The 18,555-nt window shown below is 39.4% G+C and overlaps 1 long non-coding RNA gene across 1 annotated transcript in view; it reads left to right on the forward strand.

Moving 5' to 3' along the window:
* Positions 1-18,555, forward strand: part of LOC103216945 (uncharacterized) — a 535,367-nt gene that overhangs the window by 256,061 nt on the left and 260,751 nt on the right. The gene's annotated exons all lie outside the window — the stretch shown is intronic.

The following is an 18,555-nucleotide window of genomic DNA, read 5'->3' on the forward strand; positions in this document are numbered from 1 at the left end:
ACACCTGGGAGATGCTTTATATGGGGTCAACGTGGGAAAAGAGTACATCATTTCTCTCACACTCCATTTTCCAGACCTGGTCAGACGGCCCACCCTGACACACAAGGTGGTGGAAAATATGTTTTCTATGTTTCCAGAAATGTGAAGGAATGAACTGGTTAAGATGTAATATTACTTCTACAAGGAAAAAAAAATAACAGAAACAAAAATAGAAAGGCAAATATTCTGCAAATGATTTTTCCCGTTGGAAACTTGATTATGATTGAATTATAAGGATCAAGTTTTGTGGCTGGAAACAGAATTATTACATCTAATGTAAACCATGCTTAGAGGCCGGTAAAATGCAGGAGGATGAGGATGAGGATGTAGATGGCTTCTTGCCTGCCAGCTGACTTCCAGAAAGACATTCACAAGCATGGTGGGCCTGAGATTCCTGGGTGATTTTTTGGAGGTTAATTCTCAGTGGAAACGTTGTAAAATCTGAAGGGCCAGCCAATCAGAAGCCCTCTCTGATTCTGTCTTGGCTTCTTTTAGAGAGTGGGGTGTGGAAAAAGTTGGCCATTTTTGGAGAATGGAACAGTCTTTACCCACCTGGCATTCTTGCCTTATAAAGGCATTGTACTTTCTCATACACTGGGAGGCTTGGGTTTTTTTAATGATTATAGAAATTTTTCACCACGAATTTTTGGAAAGAAATATTGTTGTTTCTTATGAGGTTGATAGAGAAAAAATTAGTTAAGAATCAAGGGAAATAAAATGCCCTGTGTGCAAATACAATGACTGTAGCCAGAGGGAAAACATCAGACATAGAGTTGTCTTTAAGAATAAAAACACTAAGCAGACTTGTACAAGAATATCACATTCGCAGTTAATCTGCAGATGAAGTCTCAAGGCTCCAGACAACCTCTGAAACGAATTGCTTCCTACAAAGGTGAAGCATCCATAATTTCGCTCATCCTTAGGAATAGTAGGCTGAATTTACTGTGATCCATTTGCATCAGGGCATTGGCCTGCAGTGAACATTTCTCTTCATATCTTAGTTTCCAGGTGCCTGGGCAGAGATTCTTTCAATGATAGTCATTATTCCAGTGCTGAAAATTCTAAAATTCAGAATCAAGCATCTTATAGCCTGTATTAATCTGCTATGGCCGCTCTAACAAGTAGCAAAGATCGTGTGGCTAAAATAACAGAAATTCATTCACTCACGATTTTTGGAATCTTAGTTTAAGGTGTCGTCAGGGTCGGCTACTTCTGAAGCCTCTCTTTTTGGCTTGCAGATGGCCATCTTTTTCCAGTGTCTTCATATGACCTTCTCTCTGTAGCAGCCACACTTCCTTGTTTTATAAGGACACGAGTCCCATTAGATTAGGGTTCACTCATATGCCTTCATTTTGATTTAACTACTTCTTTGAAGACCCTGTCTCCAAACAAGGCCACATTTGGAGGCCCTGGGGGTGCGGACTTCAACGTACAAATTTTGAGAGGACACAATTCAGCCTGTAACAAAACCCCATTTTCTGAACTGCCGGCAAGGTTCTATGAGACACCCCTAAATATTCTGGAAGGACAGAAGTTAAAAGTCAAACAAGAAGCTGCAAATATGTTATTTTCTTCTACATACAATGCCTAATCTATTCCCTTGGATTCTTCAGCCCCAAAGAAAAGGCATTCTCTTCTGGCACAAATGAGTTGGAGTTTGGTTTCCTATTACTTGCTATGCAAAGAACTCTTAAACACCATATTCATAGAGTCCCTTCTCCAACACATTCCTTCTCATTGACAAGGACATCTCCTCTGTACTTTCTTCAACCTAAGCACTACTGTCCTACCTCCTGGTTTTACCATGGATGTCTAATGCTCCTCTCCCTCTTGAAGGTTCTTTTTCACTCTGATCTTCTGAATTTACCTCCCTAGGATCTCCTTTCTACTTGCTTAGAGCAAAGATGATGTTGTTATAGAAACCTTTCCTTATTAACATCAGTTGGAGATGACTTGGGAAAAGAAGTTAGGTGCCTTAGGGGCTGCTAAGAAGGCAAACATACAATATTATTATTTGTACACACACACAGAAAGTTATGTTCCAAAATTCTGTTCAAAGTTAACCTTCCCTTAGAAGCCTTTCAAGTGTAATCCCGTGTCTAATGACCAAATCATGTCACATGAAATCACCACTTAGTAGTGATGCGTTTGGCATAATATGACCTGAAAGTCAAATAGCCAACCATTCATACTGCTCTCTACTCCTTTTCAACCCTGTTTTCTCACTTCATCCTCCTCATCCTCTTAAATACCATATTGGCTCTTTCTATAAGCATGAAGAAGGATATTAGATGAAGGTATATCATCCTTGTAGCTCATTCTGGGCAGCTGTCTTCTGTCTGTATTCTACAAGTATCCTAAAACCCCAAACGATGAGACCGTACTGTCAAAAATTCTTCTAGATATATTCATCTTAGATCTTTTTTTTTTTTGAGACAGGATCTCACTCATTTCACCCAATGTCAAGGTCATGGCTCACTGCAGCCTTGACTTCCAGAGCTCAGGTGATCCTCCCACTGCAGCCACCCAAGTAGCTAAGACTACAGGTGTGTGCCGCCATGCCAGGCTAAGTTTTTTTTTTTTTTTTGTAGAGATAAGGTTTTGCCAGGTTACCCAGACTAGTGTTGAACTCCTGGTCTAAAGCTATCCTCCTCACTTGGCCTTCCAAAATGCTGGGATTACAGGTATGAATCACCATGGCCAGCCTCAATTTAGATCTTATCCAACTCCCCTTTTTGTGTGTGTATGTGGGAAATAAGGTCCAAAGATTGATAAGAGATTGATGAATATCTGGAAGTAATTTCCGGGCAGAGATCAACTTGAGTGCAGGTCATTAGATACCCAGGTAGGTGGTCTCTCTACTGATTTCCTTGGACACAATGTGACATTTCTGATTCAAAGCAGCAGGTCTTTCCTTGGAATGATGAGGAGTGCCCAGTGTGACATGTCTTCTTAAATCAAAGGCAACATTGGATATCAACAGGGATATAGAGAAGAGAGACAAATTAAGTTTCCTGAGGTCAAGGCCTGAAGATATCTGTAAGTTTAGTTTCATCAGCACTTCACTGTGATATGTTAGGGCAACTGACAGGAGCCAAGGATAATAAAAGGAAATAAAATTTAATCTGCTAAATGAGCAAAGACTCAAGCAGGACCCTGGAGCTTAAACAGAAAGGACCAAGAAGCCAGAAGAGCTTTACTTACAGGTAGAATCAAGAGGTTCTTACACTTTGTGATTCGGAAAGCAGCAGAAAATTCCCCATCCCCCAAATATTTTCCTAATAATCTAACCATTGTGACTAAAATTCTGTTTTTTTGTGCATCATTTGTTTGGATTTCAAAGTCTTCTCTGTTTTAAGAGGCCCTTATTGAAATGGAAACAGTCATGGGATACACAACACCACTTTATGAAATAATCTGTCTGCTATGAAATGAATTGCATCCCCCAAAACATATATTGAAGCTGTAACCTCCCATGTGATTACATTTGGAGATAGGACTTTTTTGATAGTAATTAAACTTCAATGACGTTATAAAGGTGGGGCTCTAATGTGATATGACTGGTGCCCTTGTAAGAAGAGGAAGAGACACCAGAGCTCTCTCTTTCTGTCTCTCAACTCACTGTCTCTGCATGTGCTCAGAGGAAAGAGCATGTGAGAACAGAGAGAAGGCAGCCATCTGAAAACTAGGAGGAGAGGTCTCACCAGAAAGCAGCCCAGATGGTGTCTTCATCTTGGGCTTCCAGCCTCCAGACTGTGAGAAAATAAATTTCCATCATTTAAGCCGCCTAATCTAAGACATTGTGTTATGGCAGACTGAGCTGACTAATGCACAGTTTAACTGGAAAAACTCTAAAAGTCCGCTCTGAATACCTCCTCTGCATTTTCCTTCGTCATACAACAACACCTTCCTCACTTTGTTCTCAGTGTTATCTCCACTCTACATGAGCTTTCACCTGCTCCTTTCTGATAGGTGCTTCTGTTTTCTTGTTTGGAACTTGTTGCTACCTTTTGCCTGAGATGTGTAGTCTTTGTTTTCCTGATTTTTGACCCTCACGTCCCTCAAATGTTAGCTCTTTCCCCTTAAGTCTTCTTGATCCATAGTGCCACTTTTTGGATCCTAAATAGTTACTTTAACATTAATTATAGAAATACTATTTCTACAACCACTATCTGATGGCTACTACTCCTTCCATTTAAGAATGTAGCATGTGAAAGCCAGTTTTCCTATGTGAGTTCCTACATGAGCTTCCTTGCTCCCCAAGGTATACTTACTCTGTTCTCCAGACGAAGACACAGGATGAGAGGTTAATTTATGTGAGGTCACCCCCTCAGTCCATCAGTAAGCAGTAGGGCTGGTGTCCAAACCCAGGTTGGACTGACTCTGAAGCCAACATTATTTCTTGCCTCCTGTCCCTGGCTTTGCTGGCAGATGAGGCAAATCCATCCCAGGCATCTGTGAAGAAGTTTCAGGCAGTACTGTGCCATAGAGCACCCAGCAACTGGTCCTTCCTTGTCTCCTAATAATGTTTAGGAAAATCTTCCATGAGAATAACGTGGTACCACCAAGAATGCAACTCTCAGAAATTGTTCAGTTTAGTCAAGTTAAACAAAGGCGAAGTTATTGAAGGTCAGGCTGTTTTTAAGAATCCAAATGGTTAGCAGGCCCTCATTTTCAGCAAGCTTAAGATTAAGGGCAAATTGCAAGGCCTATTTTACATGCCCCATTAAACTGGTGGGATTCAGTGTGCACAAAAAGTAATTGCCTTTTGATGTGAATAAAGCACAAAAAGCTCAGACAGAGGAAGCATGCCCCTTAATTTATAGTCCTATAGGAGTCTTTCTCTGCAATTACCATCTTAACACTGGAAAGCTTAATATACAGTAATGCTAAAAGGTACACAGCAGAAAAGTCTGCGTCTTCTAACTCTTTTAGGTGAAGCTATTGTCCCTTGCAGTCAGACTCTGCACTTTCTCCACAGAGCTGACAGAGTTCACAACAAGGACCATCAGCAAACCCTGTTGGGGTCAGATGCTTACTGATATCTCTCAAGAGTAGAGGGAGAGGGCCCCCAGGACTGCTTTCATGGCACCCTCCCCAACACCTTCTGAAAGGCCATCCAGGCTTTTCTCTGAGCAGATGCAACTAATCAGATCCACAGATGCCAATGCTTCAGTTACTTGGAAATCATAGTATTAAATCAGTCTTGTGAAGGATTGAATACTTGGATTTCTTTTCCAAGGTATTAATAATTTGAATTTGCTCAGAAAGATCCTACGGGATTAATGTAAAGAGATGATAATAACCCAAAGACTCCTTTAAAAAGAAATAACCCCTGGAACATTTTAAATTGCAGTAAAAATTATGTAAGATAGTTCTTTGAGAAAGAATCTGAAGAAAAAGATATTGAGTCAACAAGTTTTCACCAGAGTGGTATCTGTGTTTCAATCACTGTTATTAAAATTTTCTCTGTCCTTTATAAAACTACAGTTGAAGTTATTAGCCATTATGTTTGGATGTTCTTTATTCAGTAATTGGATAATAAGTTATTGTTTAAGTTTGCCTTCTTCTCTCCCTACCCCTTCCCCAATGGGTTGTTTAACTGTATTTCTTTTTTTTCCCTTTTGACCATAATAATCAAAAGATAAAATACACAGTTATAGCCCAAGAGTTTCAACATACTCAATTCTGAAGTTTAAAAAACCCACTTCTGTCTTATGCACTCTGTTCTTTCTCATTCTTAAATGCCTTGTCTCGTACTGTGCTCTAATCTATACACTGTCACAATTCCTTTAAGAAGTCAACAGGGTACAAAACTTAAAATTAATTTGTTGCTAAGACTCTATTCAGCAGCAGGAGTCATGGAAATATAAGGCTTGAAATGGGCTTGAAAAGTCACCTAATCTAACCCCCATCAGAACTTTGAATTCCCTAGAGGCATCACTGCCACGTGCCTGCCTGCCTTTTGTCTGAACAGTCCATGCCTCTCCCCACCTCAGGCCCCATTCTGCTTTGAGTTTCACTTGGTTATTTATTGTCTATCTTGTAAGCTGCTTGTTGGTGAAGACCATAACTCAATTGCACCTTATCCATTAGGACCTATTCAGCCTTAATGATTGTTTATTGACTTGAGTCAAATGGCAAGTGTCTAGGCCAAGTCAGATAATAATATTTGAATTATTTATCATTGTTAATTTTGAATGGCAGAATACTACCTCCTCAATGATGTGCACATCCTAATTTCCAGAACCTGGGAATATATTATTTTACATGGCAAAAGTGACTTTGCAGAAGAGATTAAATTAAGGATCTTGAGATTTGTGAGATTATCATGGATTATCACAATGGGCTCAATTTAATTGCAATGGTCTTTGTAAGCAGGAGACCAGAGGGTCAGAGTAAGAGAGAAGATGTGATAATGGAAGCAGAGGTCAAAGAAAAGATGTTTGAAGATGCTGTGATGCTGAGTTTGAAGATGGAAAGGGGCTCTGAGAAAGGAACACTAGTAACCTCTTGAAGCTAGAAAAGGAAGGGAACTGGATTTTCCCGTAGAACTTCCAGAAAGAACATAGCTCAGCCAAAACATTTTTTAAAAGCCTATTATGGAAATATGACCTCTAGAATAGCAAGATAATACATTTGTTTTGTTTGAAGCCATTAAATCTGTGATAATTTGTTACAGTGGCATTAAGAAACTGGCAAAGGAATCTCGGCCAGCTAGAGGTAATCATTTTTAACCTTGGCCTCTGATATGGTTGGGTTTATGTCCCCACCCAAATCTCATCTTGAATTGTAATCCCCAGATGTTGAGGGAGAGACCTAAGGGCAGGTGACTGGATCATGGGGGCAGTTTTCCCCATGCTGTTATGGTGATAGTGCGTGAGTTTTATAAGGGGCTCTTCCTCCTTCCCTTCCTACATACACTCTGTCTCTCACCTGCTGCCATGTAAGACATGCCTTCTTCTCTTCTTCTGCCACAATTGTAAGTTTCCTGAAGCCTCCCAAGCCATAGGGAACTGTGAGTAAATTAAATCTCTTTTGTTTATAAATCACCCAGTCTTGGGCAGTTCTTTATAGCAGTGTGAGAATGGACTAATGCAGGTTCTCTATAGGGTCCTGGAAGGAAAGAAGAAATGAAGGATATAGAACAAAATTTGTACCGACCAGAGGCATAGAGTAGAACATTTTTAGTCTATCTTTATATGTTTCCCAATTAATATTGTTTTTTAGTGTTTGCCTTTTTCTTAACCAAAAAATTACATGTATTAAAAAGTTTCAGAGTGACGCAGAAGACTGGGTGATTTCTGCATTTGCAACTGAGGTACCGGGTTCATCTCACAGTGGCTTGTTGGACAGTGGGTGCTCAACAGTGGGTGCAGCCCACCGAGTGTGAGCTGAAGCAGGGAGAGGTGTTGCCTCACCTGGGAAGTGCAAGGGGTCAGGGAATTGCCTTTCCCAGCCAAGGGAAGCTGTGACAGAGGGCACCTGGAAAATCGGGTCACTCCCACCCTCATACTGTGCTTTTCCAATGGTCTTAGTAAATGGCACACCAGGAGATTATATCCCACGCCTGGCTCAGAGGGTTCCACACCCACGGAGCCTCTCTCATTGCTAGCACAGCAATCTGAGATGGAACTGCAAGGCGGCAGTGGGGCTGAGGGAGGGATGCCCTCCATTGCTGAGGACTGAGTAGGTTAACAAGGCAGCAGCCCAGAAGCTTAAACTGGGTGGAGTCCCCCGCAGCTCAAGGAGGCCTGCCTGCCTCTGTAGACTCCACCTCTGGGAGCAGGGCATAGCCGAACAAAAGGCAGCAGAAACCTCTGCAGACTTAAATGTCCCTGTCTGACAGCTTTGAAGAGAGTAGTGGTTCTCCCAGCACGGAGTTTCAGATCAGAGAACAGACAGAATTGCCTCCTCAAGTGGGTTCCTGACTCCCAAGTAGTCTAACTTGAGGCACTGGAGGCACCCCCTAGTAGGGGCAGGCTGACACCTCACACAGCCGAGTACCCCTCTGAGACAAAGCTTCCAGAGGAATGATCAGGCAGCAACTTTTGCTGTTCAGCAGTATTTGCTGTTCTGCAGCCTCCACTGCTGACACCCAGGCAAACAGGGTGTGGAGTGGACCTCCAGCAAACTCCAACAGACCTGCAGCTGAGGGTCCTGACTGTTAGATGGAAAACTAACAAACAGAAAGGACATCCACACCAAAACACCATCTGTATGTCACCACCATCAAAGACCAAAGGTAGATAAAACCACAAAGATGGGGAAAAAACAGAGCAGAAAAGCTGAAAATTCTAAAAATCAGAGTGCCTCTCCGACTCCAAAGGAATGCAGCTCCTTGCCAGCAATGGAACACAGCTGGACAGAGAATGACTTTGATGAGTTGAGAGAAAAAGGCTTCAGATGATCAAACTTCTCCAAGCTAAAGGAGGAAGTTTCAACCCATCGCAAAGAAGCTAAAAACCTTGAAAAAAGATTAGATAAATGGCTAACTAGAATAACCAGCATAGAGAAGTCCTTAAATGACCTGATGGAGCTGAAAACTATGGCACAAGAACTACATGATGCATGCACAAGCTTCAGTAACCAATTCGATCAACTGGAAGAAAGGGTATCAGTGATTGAAGATCAAATCAATGAAATGAAGCAAGAAGATAAGTTTAGAGAAAAAATAGTAAAAAGAATGAACAAAGCCTCCAAGAAATATGGGACTATGTGAAAAGACCAAATCCATGTCTGATTGGTGTACCTGAAAGTGATGGGGAGAATGGAACCAAGTTGGAAAACACTCTACAGGATATTAACCAGGAAAACTTACCCAACCTAGCAAGGCGGGCTGACATTCAAATTCAGGAAATACAAAGAATGCCACAAAGATACTCCTCAAGAAGAGCAACTCCAAGACACATAATTATCAGATTCACCAAAGTTGAATGAAGGAAAAAATGTTAAAGGCAGCCAGAGAGAAAGGTCAGGTTACCCACAAAGGGAAGCCCATCAGACTAACAGTGGATCTCCCAGCAGAAACTCTACAAGCCAGAAGAGGGTGGGGGCCAAAATTCAACATTCTTAAATAAAATGATTTTCAAGCCAGGATTTCATATCCAGCCAAACTAAGCTTCATAAGTGAAGGAGAAATAAAATCCTTTACAGACAAGCAAATACTGAGAGATTTTGTCACCACCAGGCCTGCCCTGCAAGAGCTCCTAAAGGAAACTTTAAACATGGAAAGTAACAACCGGTAACAGCTACCGCAAAAACGTGCCAAATTGTAAAGTTCATTGATGCTAGGAAGAAACTGCATCAACTAACGAGCAAAATAACCGGCTAACATCATAATGACAAGATCAAGTTCACACATAACAATATTAACCTTCAATGTAAATGGCCTAGGTGCTCCAAATAAAAGACACACACTGGAAAATTGGATAAAGAGTCAAGACTTATCAGTGTGCTGTATTCAGGATATGCATCTCATGTGCAGAGAGACATAGGGCTCAAAATAAAGGGATGGAGGAAGATCTACCAAGCAAATGGAAAACAAAAAAGGCAGGGGTTGCAATCCTATTCTCTGATAAAATAGACTTTAAACCAACAAAGATCAAAAGAGACAAAGAAGGCCATTACATAATGGTAAAGGGATCAATTCAAAAAGAAGAGCTAACTATCTTAAATATATATGCTCCCAATACAGGAGCACCCAGATTCATAAAGGAAGTCCTTAGAAAACTACACAGAGACTTAGACTCCCACACAATAATAATGAAGACTTTTAACACCCCACTGTCAACATTAGACAGATCAACGAGACAGAAAGTTAACAAGGATATCCAGGAATTGAACTCAGCTCTGCACCAAGCAGACCAAATAGACATCTACAGAACGCTCCACCCCAAATCAATAGAATATATATTCTTCTCAGCACCACATAGCACTTATTCCAAAATTGACCACATAGTGGGAAGTAAAGCACTCCTCAGCAAATGTACAAGAACAGAAATTATAACAAACTGTCTCTCAGACCACAGTGCAATCAAACTAGAACTCAGGACTAAGAAACTCAATCAAAACCACTCAACTACATAGAAACTGAACAACCTGCTCCTGAGTAACTACTGGATACATAACGAAATGAAGGGAGAAATAAAGATGTTCTTTGAAACCAATGAGAACAAAGATACAACATACCAGAATCTCTGGGACACATTTAAAGCAATGTATAGAGGGAAATTTAGAGCACTAAATGCCCACAAGATGGAGCAGGAAAGATCTAAAATTGACACCTTAACATCACAATTAAGAAAATCTAGGTAATACCATTCAGGACATAGGCATGGGCAAGGACTTCATGTCTAAAACACCAAAAGCAACGACAACAAAAGCCAAAATTGACAAATGGGATCTCATTAAACTAAAGAGCTTCTGCACAGCAAAAGAAAATACCATCAGAGTGAACAGGCAACCTACAGAATGGGAGAAAATTTTTGCAATCTACTCATGTGACAAAGGGCTAATATCCAGAACCTACAAAAAACTCAAACAAATTTACAAGAAAAAAACAAACAACCCTATCAAAAAGTGGGCAAAGGATATGAACAGACAGTTCTCAAAAGAAGACATTCATACAGCCAACAGACACATGAAAAAATGCTCATCATCACTGGCCATCAGAGAAATGCAAATCAAAACCACAATGAGATACCATCTCACACCAGTTAGAATGGCAATCATTCAAAAGTCAGGAAACAACAGGTGCTGGAGAGGATGTGGAGAAATAGGAACACTTTTACACTGTTGGTGGGATTGTAAACTAGTTCAACCATTATGGAAAACAGTATGGTGATTCCTCAAGGATCTAGAACTAGAAGTACCATATGACCCAGCCATCCCATTACTGGGTATATACCCAAAGGATTCTAAATCATGCTGCTATGCACACATATGTTTATTGCGGCACTATTCACAATAGCAAAGACTTGGAATCAACACAAATGTCCATCAATGACAGACTGGATTAAGAAAATGTGGCACATATAGACCATGGAATACTATGCAGCCATAAAAAAGGATGAGTTTGTGTCCTTTGTAGGGACATGGATGCAGCTGGAAACCATGATTCTCAGCAAACTATCACAAGAACAGAAAATCAAACACCGCATGTTCTCACTCATAGGTGGGAACTGAACAATGAGATCACTTGGACTCGGGAAGGGGAACATCACACACCGGGGCCTATTATGGGGAGGGGGGAGGGGAGAGGGATTGCATTGGGAGTTATACCTGATGTAAATGACGAGTTGATGGGTGGTGACGAGTTGATGGGTGCAGCACGCCAACATGGCACAAGTGTACATAAGTAACAAACCTGCACGTTATCCACAGGTACCCTAGAACTTAAAGTACATTTAAAAAAAAAAAAAAAGAAAGAAAAAGTAAAAAAAAAAAAAGAACTAGAGAAGCAAGAGCAAACACATTCAAAAGCTAGCAGAAGGTAAGGAATAACTAAGATCAGAGCAGAACTGAAGGAGATAGAGACACAAAAACCCTTCAAAAAAATCAGTGAATCCAGGAGCTGGTTTTTTGAAAAGATCAACAAAATTGACAGACTGCTAGCAAGACTATTAAAGAAGAAAAGAGAATAAACAAATAGATGCAATAAAAAATGATAAAGGTAATATCACCACTGATCCCACAGAAATACAAACTAACATCAGAGAATACTATAAACACCTCTACGCAGATAAACTAGAAAATCTAGAAGAAACAGATACCTTCCTGGACACATATACCCTCCCAAGACTAAACCAGGAAGAAGTTGAATCCCTGAACAGACCAATAACAGGCTCTGAAATTGAGGCAATAATTAATAGCCTACCAACCAAAAAAAGTCCAGGACTAGATGGATTTACAGCCGAATTCCACCAGAGGTACAAGGAAGAGCTGGTACCATTCCTTCTGAAACTAATCCAATCAATAGAAAAAGAGGAAATCCTCCCTAACTCATTTTATGAGGCCAGCATCATCCTGATACCAAAGCCTGGCAGAGACACAACAAAAAAGAGAATTTTAGACCAATATCCCTGATGAACATCGATGCAAATATCCTCAATAAAATACTGGCAAACCGAATCCAGCAGCACATGAAAAATCTTATCCACTGTGATCAAGTGGGCTTCATCCCTGGGATGCAAGACTGGTTCAACATTCACAAATCAATAAACATAATCCAGCATATAAACAGAATCAAAGACAAAAACCACATGATTTTCTCAATAGATGCAGGAAAGGCCTTTGACAAAATTCAACAGCCCTTCATGCTAAAAACTCTCAATAAATTCGGTATTGATGCAACGTATCTCAAAATAATAAGAGCTATTTATGACAAACCCACAGCCAATATCATACTGAATGGACAAAAACTGAAAGCATTCCCTTTGAAAACTGGCATAAGACAGGGATGCCCTCTCTCATCACTCCTATTCAACATAGTGTTGGAAGTTCTGGCCAGGGCAATCAGGCAGGAGAAAGAAATAAAGAGTATTCAATTAGGAAAAGAAGAAGTCAAATTGTCCCTGTTTGTAGATGACATGATTGTATATTTAGAAAACCGCATCATCTCAGCCCAAAATCTCCTTAAGTTGATAAGCAACTTCAGCAAAGTCTCAGGATACAAAATCAATGTGCAAAAATCACAAGCAGTCCTATACATCAATAACAGACAAACAGAGTCAAATCATGAGTGAACTCCCATTCACGATTTCTTCAAAGAGAATAAAATACCTAGGAATCCAACTTACAAGGGATGTGAAGGACCTCTTCAAGGAGAGCTGCAAACCACAGCTCAGTGAAATAAAAGAGGACACACAAAAAATGGAAGAACATTCCAGGCTCATGGATAGGAAGAATCAATATCATGAAAATAGCCATACTGCCCAAGGCAATTTATAGATTCAATGCCATCCCCATCAAGCTACTGATGACTTTCTTCACAGAATTGGAAAAAACTAAAGTTCATATGGAACCAAAAAAGAGCTCGCATTGCCAAGACAATCCTAAGCCAAAAGAACAAAGCTGGAGGCATCACGCTACCTGACTTCAAACTGTACTATAAGGCTACAGTAACCAAAATGGCATGGTACTAGTACCAAAACAGAGATATAGACCAATGGAACAGAACAGAGCCCTCAGAAATAATACCACACATCTACAACCATCTAAACTTTGACAAACCTGACAAAAACAAGAAATGGGGAAAGGATTCCCTATTTAATAAATGATGATGGGAAAACTGGCTAGCCATATGTAGAAAGCTGAAACTGGTTCCCTTCCTTACACCTTATACAAAAATTAATTCAAGATTGATTAAAGACTTAAATGTTAGGCCTAAAACCTTCAAAACTCTAGAAGAAAACCTAGGCAATACCATTCAGGACGTACGCATGGGCAGGGACTTCATGTCTAAAACACCAAAAGCAATGGCAACAAAAGCCAAAATTGACAACTGGGATCTAATTAAACTAAAGAGCTTCTGCACAGCAAAAACAAAATAAACAAACAAAGAAAACTACCATCAGAATGAACAGGCAACCTACAGAATGGGAGAAAATTTTTGTAATCTACTCATCTGACAAAGGGCTAATATCCAGAATATACAAAACACAAACAAATTTATAAGGAAAAAAAAAAAAACCCATCAAAAAGTGGGTGAAGGATATGAACAGACACTTCTCAAAAGAAGACATTTATGCAGCCAGCAGACACATGAAAAAATGCTCATCATCACTGGCCATCAGAGAAATGCAAATCAAAACCACAATGAGATACCATCTCACACCAGTAGAATGGTAATCATTCAAAGGTCAGGGAATAACAGGTACTGGAGAGTGATGTGGAGAAGTAGGAACTCTTTTACACTGTTGGTGGGACTGTAAACTAGTTCATCCATTGTGGAAGACAATGTGGCGATTCCTCACGGATCTAGAACTAGAAATACCACTTGACCCAGCCATCCCATTAGTGGGTATATACCCAAAGGATTATAAATCATGCTGCTATAAAGACACATGCACACGTATATTTATTGTGGCACTATTCACAATAGCAAAGACTTGGAACCAACCCAAATGTCCATCAGTGATAGACTGGATTAAGAAAATGTGGCACATATACACCATGGAATACTACGAAGCCATAAAAAAGGATGAGTTCTTGTCCTTTGTAGGGACATGGATGAAGCTGGAAACCATCATTCTCAGCAAACTATCGAAAGGACAAAAAAACAAACACCACATGTTCTCACTCATAGATGGGAATCGAACAATGGAAACACTTGGACACCAGAAGGGGAACATCACACACCAGGGCCTGTTGAGGGGTGGGAGGAGCAGGGAGGGATAGCATTAGGAGATACACCTAATATAAATGACGAGTTGATGGGTGCAGCACACCAACATGCACATGTATACATATGTAACAAACCTGCACGTTGTACGTATGTACCCTAGAACTTAAAGTATAATAATAGCAAAAAAATAAAGACAAAAAGAAAAAGAAAAAAGAAAAAGTTTCAGGTATTTGAGGATTCTAAGTCACAGTAGATTTTAGTGATATTTTTCTCTTTGAAGCTTCTTAGTGTATGTATATGTACTTATATATAGCTAATGTTAGACATGAAAAGCTGAGTATGTATAAAACATTTCAAATTTCTAAGACTGAAAGAAAAAATGAGCATTTTTTCAAGATTCTAATTAGTAGTATTATGTCATTTCCCACCTGAGAATATAAATGTAAGACATATGTTATCAGCTGGAAGATGGGGGTATAAAAATAATTGCCTCAGAAAAAGTTTTCTATGTTTCAAAATATATCAATTCACAAAATTAATTGCACTTATATGATACAGTATTTCACAAAGTCAATTAAATATTGAGCAGAGCTGCTTACAAATGGTGGGAGGTGGGGTGGCCTCTGCTGAATATGACAACTCTGATCTGATCACTAACATCTGAATCTGATTAAACAGATTTTATGTTTCCATCAGTCCTATCTGGAAAGGAAATGGGGAGTATGAAATAGCTAGAAGTCTTGTTCATGATTCAAGCCAGACTTGTGATGAGGCTTGTTCACTTTAATACCATCTTTGAAGAAGAGACTATAAGGAAAAGACATTTGTGAGATTTCTGGTTTAAATAATTTAATGGGATGGCTTTGCTTCAGTGATCAAGAAATGCAACTTAAACCTATAATGACCCATAAGGTAGGCAAGGGTTTGAGAGATGCACAAAAAATGATCCACAGGGATGTGAAGTGATAGGTCTAAGATATTTCGCTGCTCTGAGAGGCAGTGACCAGAAACCAGCTCCCCTGCTACTTGTCCTTTCTGTCACATCATGCTGCCTTGAAAGGAAGAAATCAGTGAAGCCCAGAATATCAAAAAGCTAATTCTCACAAGTCAAAAGAAGGCACATATTGGAGAGAAAACATTGGAGGAAGAAGAAAAATTACACACTATTTTACTTTCTGGTGCTTCCCTCCATAAACCTTTGGCTATAGGTAGAACATTCTCTTCCACATTTTGTGAACCTGCTCTTCTTGTTTCCTCTCCGCTGTCCCTGCCTTGAATGCTCCAACACTGTGTCTGCCAGACCAGATTGTCCCAGCTTCTAAAGACTAGTCCAGGTTAAATATTCTCTAGGAAGTGTTCACAACTCAATCCCTTCTCTAATTTTCTATTGAGTCTATGCTTTGGATCACACAGTTTGGAAATTGTTGTAGCTAGTTTGGGATACCTGTGCAATCATTGTTTGAAGTATCCCTGCCCAGAGTCCATATAAGTGGAAACATAAGTAATCACAGGATCCCAGTTAGATTTCTTTTCCAGGAAGTTGGCCTGGGAGGCTAGCATTGAACTCAATCAGTGGTAGGGGTTTTAAACAAAAAATGCATAGATTTGATGTTGACTCAACCATATATGTCTATGAACAAGATAAATTGTGGGATGAAAGAGAGATTGAAAACATTTTGAAGACAAAAATTAGATACAAAAATCAGTAAGAGAGAAGCAATCTGAGAAGTGAAGTTGAAGTGAGAGAGATGAGGAATGACTCTCAATTATTGGTTTTCCAGTGCCTAGTTCAGTCTCTGAAGATCTTGGCTACCCATCCTGCCCTTGGATGAATCTTTGCCATCAAACAAACTGAGTTTGCATCCCAGCTCCACTGTTCCTTATCTGTATAAACTGTTCCTTATCTGTGTAATTACTTAGCAATTATAGGGCTCAGTTTTCTCATCTATAGGATGGTGATATTAATAGAATATATATATCATAATGTGCTTATTAGGATCATATGAGAATGTAAATTAAAATGCGTAGCACAGTGTGTGACTCATATTAAGCACTAAAAATCATTAGTGCTGATCTCTTGATATTTTTATTATGATTCTTATCCACCTCTCTTCTGTGAATTTCTCTTTTGCTGGTGGTGGCTTGTAGATTTCCTTGCAAGCAAAAAAAAAAAAAAAAAAAAAAAAAAGAAGAAATGTTGCCTTGTACTGATCTCTAATTGTTATACCTGTTAGAGTTCCTCTACAAGTCCTTCAGTGGGAGACACAGTGCTTTCTAATTCCCTTAAAACCCTAAAAAAAAGTCTGACCTAGAAATTGGATCATAGTAGGCACCAAGTAAATCATTAGTGAAGCCCTGTGAATTTCTCAGTTATGTACCTTGCTTATTTGCCAACATTGGTGCCATCCAATTCTCATTGCTTTGGCCCTTATGTCTCAGATTCCCACAGATAATTACCATAAACTGACGTAGATTCCCTGCTTTACCAACTCTATTGTTGTTAAAGGCCTTAACTTTAAGCCAGGTTCTCTAAGTTTGGACTTAGGATCTAGGTAGTGCCTCCCACAGGCCCCCTTACCTAGAGCACGTCTTTGCTCTTCAACATACTTTTATTTTTTAAATAGTTTTCAATTTGGCCTTTAATTCATTAAGCATTCACTGAGTATCCACTACAGTCTCAAAATCATTTAAAATTAAATCTTCCAGATAACAACTTCTTTTTCAAAAAAATAATTGAATTTATGTTTTATTTCCATAGGTTTTTGGAGAATAGGTGGTGTTTGGATACATGAATAAGTTCTTTAGTGGTGATTTGTGAGATTTTGGTGCACTCATCACCCAGGCACACATTGTACCCAATTTGCATCATTTATCCCTCACTCCCCTCCCCCACTTCCCTCTTAAGTCTTCAGAGTCCATTGTATCATTCTAATGCTTTTGCATTTTCATAGCTTAGCTTCCACTTATGAGTGAGAACACATAATGTTTGGTTTTCCATTCTTAAGTTACTTCACAATTGGAGAATAATAGTCTCCAATTCCATCCAGGTTGCTGTGAATGCCATTATTTATTTCCTTTTTGTGGCTGAATAGTATTCTATGGTATATACATGACAATTCCTTTATCCACACTTTGATTAATGAGGATTTGGGCTGGTTCCATATTTTTGCAATTGTGAATTGTGCTGCTATAAACATAAGTATGCAAGTATCTTTTTTGTGTACTGACTTCTTTTCCTCTGGGTAGATACCCAGTAGTGGGATTGCTGAATCAGGAAATATACAACCTCCCAGATTAAACCAGGAAGAATTAGAAATCCTGAAAAGACCAATAACAAATAGCGAGATTGAAATAGAAATTTAAAAAATTACCAAGAAAAAAGTCCAGGACCGGATGGATTCACAACTGAATTCTATCAGACATTCAAAGAAGAATTGATACCAACCCTATTGACACTATTCTGCAAAGTAGAGAAAGAGGGAATCCTCCCTAAGTCGTTCTATGAAGCCAGTATCACCTTAATACCAAAACCAAGAAAGAACGTAACAACAACAACAACAACAAAAACTACAGACCAATATCTCTGATGAATATAGATGCAAAAATCCTTAACAAAATACTAGCTAACCAAATCCAACAGCATATCAAAAAGATAACCCATCATGACCAAGTGGGTTTCATACCAGGGATGCAGGGATGGTTTAACATATGCAGGTCAATAAATGTGATACACCACATAAACAGAATTAAAAACAAAAATCACATGATCATCTCAGTAGATGCAGAAAAAGCATTTGACAAAATCCAGCATCTCTTTATAACTAAAACCCTCAGCAAAAGTGGCATAGAAGGAACATACTTCATTGTAATAAAAGTCATATATGACAAACACATAGTCAACATAAGGGAAAAAGAAAGGGAGAAAGTTGAAAGCATTCCCTCTGAGAACTGGAACAAGACAAGGATTCCCACCCTCCCCACTTTTATTCAACATAATACTGGAAGTCCTAGCCAGAGCAATCAGACAAAAGAAAGAAATAAAAGGCATCCAAATCAGTTAACGGGAAGTCAAGGTGTCACTCTATGCTGATAATATGATTGTATACCTAAAAAACCCTAAAAATTCCTCCAGAATGCCCTAGAACTGATAAATGAATTCAGCAAAGTTT

The sequence above is a fragment of the Chlorocebus sabaeus genome, chromosome 10 (assembly GCF_047675955.1).
Source record: "Chlorocebus sabaeus isolate Y175 chromosome 10, mChlSab1.0.hap1, whole genome shotgun sequence".
NCBI lineage: Eukaryota > Metazoa > Chordata > Mammalia > Primates > Cercopithecidae > Chlorocebus > Chlorocebus sabaeus.